The 5,630-nt window shown below is 30.5% G+C and overlaps 1 long non-coding RNA gene across 1 annotated transcript; it reads left to right on the top strand.

The window, feature by feature from the left end:
* Positions 1 to 473: 473 nt before the first annotated feature.
* LOC136201417 (uncharacterized) lies at positions 474 to 3,713 on the top strand. The gene is made up of 4 exons (XR_010673826.1): positions 474 to 742; positions 2,360 to 2,437; positions 2,526 to 2,669; positions 3,084 to 3,713. It is a non-coding gene; the product is annotated as an uncharacterized lncRNA (long non-coding RNA).
* Positions 3,714 to 5,630: the final 1,917 nt, after the last annotated feature.

Below are 5,630 nucleotides of genomic sequence, written 5' to 3'. Positions count from 1 at the left end.
AAAACATGTTTTTTCTAATTTTCGGTAAGGTATGACTCAAATTGATCTTACTATCAGAGTTAAATTTGCATAATTTCATACGTTAAGGTTAAATCACAATAGAATTAAGAACCTTAGGGTTAAATTTAAGACTAATATTTGGCCCAAACTGTTACAGTGAGAGACACCATGTGTCACATGTCAAAAAGAAAATAACTTATTGGTAAATACTTGTGAACTTTTAAGAATTTAGAGAACAATTGAAATTTTGAGGTTATTGAAATTAATTATATAAAGATAAAATTGGACAAAAATATGAGGCTATTAAAGATAATTAGACAAAAATAGAAGGTCTAATTTAGAACTTTAAAACTTTAGTGGGTAGGTGAAGTTTGAGAGGAAGGGATGACATCACCTATATAACTGGACTTACACCTTTACTCTTCTCAATCGCGGAATAGCAATTAGCGTTATCCAATGTTCATAGATATCTCCTGTGTGAGATCTGAATAGTAGATAGCCCATATATCAATTATGGATACGGTTAGGATTAAGGTTTATCTTCTCCAGAAAGTGGCATAACCAATTCTATAGAAATCAATACTTAGGATTAGGGCTTATCTTTTCTAGAAAGTTAGCATTCATCAATGCTTTTAGGATCTGATCTCTAACTGCTCTGTCCTCGAGTAAATTTCCAAAGAGAATCAAGCTCAATTCTATAAAAACCCTTCCTCAAGAAAGAAGGGAGGAGCATCAAGTGATGGTCAGTATTTTGATCCTATCTTAATAATTTTTTTTTTGCAGGAAACTATTAACAAATCAAATTCCTGCGTTTTTCTTTGTTGGGTTTCATGTTTTAATAGCAATTCTGAAGATATAATGAGTTTTTCAACTACTCTAGCTTATTATATGTGTTTACAAATGATCTATCATTATTAATTTTTCTTTAATTACTTGTTTTCTATAGTGGTTTTTAAAAAATGATTATGCCAAAAGGTGAGAATTTTAGGATTGTAATTGTGATTTTATTGTCAAATTTGTTTGTTTGTGAGTGCCTTACATAAGTTGTCTGATGTGTTCTATAATTTTGTTTTAAACTTGATATGCTCATTTTTGTTAGATGTTGCTCTCTAGTGTGTTTGTTTATATAACCTATCTAATGTGTGAGGATGATATGATTACTTGAAATTGAAACCGCAAGTTTGTTTATGCTTCTGGTGTTATGATAAGTTTTTTTATACAAATCAAGATTGTTTGTTATTTGCTATGATGAAACTATGCTGCTAATGCTTAATCTGAATATTATGTAAATTTCAGCAGGCAATTATTTTTGCTGTAATTTCCTGCATTTTCAACTAGTTGAGATTGTGGCTTTGGGAGTAACTATTTTTAGCTTAATTTGCAATGGAGAAAATTGCAGAGTCCAAATCTGTGTTTGTTCATTTAGTAAAGCATTAGCTATTGTTCATTTTAGTTTGACAATGCTAGATGTTTCTCTCAAAATACTAATTTGTTGTTTGTAACAAATGATTAGGAAATTGTTGGTGCCTGATTTTCTCAATTGGTATTATTGTTTTGCTTCAATTCAGTTGCCTACTTTTAGGCGGATTGATTCAACCGATATCATTCATTGCATTTGTAATGACTATATTATCAGCTTTTTTAATTGTTTGATCAACACCGAATGAATTTAATTCCATTGAAGATCTTAATCTATTTCCATTGTTTCCAAGTAAAGAGATTGAATTTAGAGATTAGCATTTTTGAGGAATATATATGTGCTATGTTGCACGGAAACGGAATGCGGAAAATCTACGGAAGAAGAGTTCAACAGAGTATATAAAAATGTAACTTGCTAGAAAAGAAAAATGTCTCCGTTTGTACCGGAAATGGAAGGATGATTTGAGCCATATTAGGAATTCAATTCTTACATTGACTGGCTTTTTAGATACTTAATTAATTCCGATTAAGGAAAACTTATACACAATAATTAGTGATTCATCAAAGAAAGAGAAAGGAATTCTTGTTAGAATTTTTTAGATAATATTTTGGGTGTAGAAAGTGAAAGACACGCCAAATATATAAATAATTATGAACTTTTGAAAGTTCATAAGATTTTTGAGATTATTAAATACAATTGAACAATAATATGGATTATTGAATGTAATTGTATAAGATTATAAGGTTATTTAATGTAATTAGATTAGAATAGAGGGTAATTTAGAACTTAAAAAATGTAGGGGGTTGTTTTATGTATGATGCCTATTATTTGATATGAATTCAATATCCCATACAAATAGCCTGACCTACATAAATGCATATTGTAAATGTGGTTGTGCATTAGACATTGATATCTCCAATCTTATGTGCTGTGGATTAGGGTTTACGTTCCACAAAAAGCGGCTCAACAGATCTGGCAGGCAACAAATAAAATCAAATCGAAATCAACATCAAAGAGGTAATAAGAATCATTATTTTATAGATAGCTAGGGTTGTTAAGAACGGAAAATATTCACAAAAATCTGAAAAACCTTAACTATGTGCAGGAAAAACAATGGTGAAGAAACATGAGAACAGCAAAGATCTTTCAGGCTTTCTCAAGAACAAAAAAAGGATATTTTATCAGTGATTGCTGAATGTTGCCGGCGAAAACAATCTCTTCTAACAGCGAGGATGATATGAGACTGCAAGTAAGTTTATGTTTAAATTACTAATTTCTTCTTTAAATATGCATTATTTAAAGAAAATCATTCTAGAGATCTTGTGTTGTTTAGATGCATTTTTGGTTGATTGATCCTACAAAACCATGGTGCTGTACCTAAAAATTAATATTGATCAATCTGTTTAGAGAAGCAGCAGCAACAGAGTACTTAATATCTAGAACACTCTTGGGTATTGTTATGAACCCCGTCCCCCTCTAGGATATTTTGCTCAATGCCATTGCAGATGAGGCTGTTTTATGTCTGAAAAGTCTTGATGCAAACACATTACCTTTAGAAATGTCAGCAGAAATCTCTCTCACTGGTAGGATAGTGGAGAAAGAAGTTTCTTTACAAATGTTCCGCCATAAAAAGTTTTCACTGACATATTGCGACATGTTCTAGGATCGTCAAGCTCAAGCGAAGCGCTAGTAATTCCCAGTTTCCTCATCGAGTGTTCGGGAGTATGAGCATTGTCCCAAGAGCTGTGGATTTTGACTTGGGTGCACGTGAATTATGGGACTGGGATCCTTGCAAAAACGTCTCTGAAGATGACCGGACTATGTTCCTGGCGTTTTCAAGAGGTTTTCCAGTGACGAAGGAAGTTACAACTCTTTTCACTGAGTTAATTGGTGTGGGTGTTGTTGATGTTAAGATGCAAAAAAAAAAGCCACAAAATGAACAACCATTGTTTGGAAAAATGATCCTGGATAGATTTCTCTGTCATATTGGGCGAAAGAACACCTCCGTGAGTAATTTTTACATCAGCAGCAGCAACAGAGTAATTCAAAGCAGTAGTAGCAACAGCTAGATGAAGGGACTGCACTGCATTGGAAAAAGAGGCAGAATCAAATGGAAGGTAAAGAGAAAAAACACCAAATACAATGGATTCACTATATTGGGAATGTAAGATGTGCAAATGTTGATGAGGTTGCCAAAATAATAAAGACACTTAGAATGAACAAAGGTATAAATATTCCAAGTAGTTGAGATTACAGGCTTTGGTTGTACTTTAGTTTAGAGTTAATGTATCAATATTGCCCACTTTTTAATCATCTTGTCTAATCCATGGTTATCTCTGAATTTGAAGGTTGTTTCTATTTATTCAGTTCTTAGGACAACGTAATATGCTAGTTTTTGAAGAATCATTACAGTGTTTTCAGAATTTCCATTAAAACATAAAACCCAACAAAGCAAAAGTGCAAAGATTTACCATAAGGCTAACTCGATTGGTTAAGAAAAATAGGTGCCTACAAAAAAATTTAAGACAAAATCAAAATCCATGTGGGTTTGTTAGCAACAAAAAAACAAAAACACATAAATAAATTTTATGAATGAAGAAAAAAATATGATGTTAAAAAAATTTATAATAATATTTAATATTGGTTTAAAGATATTATATTAAAAAATAATTACAATTTGAAAAAATTAATAATACATTTTTTCAAGTATATTAATTTCGGTGTATATGTAGTTCCAAAACTTCTTTAAAATTAATTAGATTAAATTTGAAACTAAAAGATAAATTTTTTTTATGTATATAACTAGAGGCAATTTTAGACTTTCATTTACAAAAACAAATGTAAAGACTAAAGAATTGATTAAGATAAAACTTAGGGACCTTATAATAATATGATGGATTTACTAGCGTGTTAAGTAAATACATAAAAACCTTATAATTATTTACCCTGTTATTTATATATTTTGCGTTTTTTTACATGTGGCAAAGTGTCTTTCACTTTCTACATCCCGAAGATTCTATTGAGATATAAGCAGCGCCAGCTCTGCCTTTAGGAATAGAGCGGCCGCCTAGGTGCGCCAAAAAATAGGTGCATATATAATAATTTTTTCATATATGAATAATATTTTATTGATTAGTTGTATTATCTGTTAAAAATAAATAAAAATTAACATCGAATATAAATTTTAATTAGCAATTTTACATCTAAAAGGGTCATGGCAAGTTTTAGATAATAATATTGTTATGTTTTATGATTATTTTTTTCTTTTTTCCCAATTTTTAAGTTACACGGTATTTTTCATTTTTTTAGGAAAAGGTTTATATCATTGCATTAGATGATATTTGGGAAGATTTTAAGTGATTGACAAATACTAGTTAATTCAGTTTTTTTCTAATTTTCAGTAAGGTAGAGCTAAAATTGATCTTACTTGGAAAGGCTATATGTGCATTTTTCTTAAAATGTTTGGGTTAAAGTTATAATAATATAAACATATAATCTTGTAACTCAACTTTCTCATTTATACAACAAAAAATTATACTAATGTTTTTAGTTACTTCTCTAACAATAATAGAGGGTATTGGATGAAATTAGATATGAATGTGGGTCATTATGAACTTTTAAAAATTGAGGCAAAGGGCAACAAATAAAGAGGCAACAAATGTGGGAGCAGTTAAGGTTTTGAGCCAAATAAAGAGGCAACAAATGTATTAAGCTGAAACAATGTGTATGCACAAACGTAAAGTCACTTTTTTTATGTTCATATTATCAAATGCCATGCGACCATAGGAATAATACATTAGATTCCATTAGAATACTATACTTGAAGGAGAACAGTACTAAGCTGATTAAACTCTTGGTAAGTTTGGTTCAGTTATTTTTACAATGTTGCGGGTAGCTAATAGATATTAGCTAATATATTGGATTGCTTTTGTACTAATAGGGTAAATAAGTATACAGTTATACAAACACACATATACAAACAGTGCTCCATGTACAGTTAAAGATATGATGGTTCTTCCTAGTAAAAAATATATTGGTACCGTTATGCAAACAGATAGTGTTCCCTTCAGTGAATCTTCATATATGCCCTTAAAAGAATGCAATTTCTAAAATCAAACATCTATAAATTCAGTGTTCCCTTCAGTGAATCTTTATATATGCCCTTAAAAGAATGCAATTTCAGAAATGCTCATCTATAAATTCACTCTCT

Source organism: Euphorbia lathyris, chromosome 7 (genome assembly GCF_963576675.1).
Source record: "Euphorbia lathyris chromosome 7, ddEupLath1.1, whole genome shotgun sequence".
Classification (NCBI taxonomy): domain Eukaryota; kingdom Viridiplantae; phylum Streptophyta; class Magnoliopsida; order Malpighiales; family Euphorbiaceae; genus Euphorbia; species Euphorbia lathyris.
The sequence above is the reverse complement of the archived record's forward strand: the minus strand, read 5'-3'. Positions and strand labels throughout refer to the sequence as shown.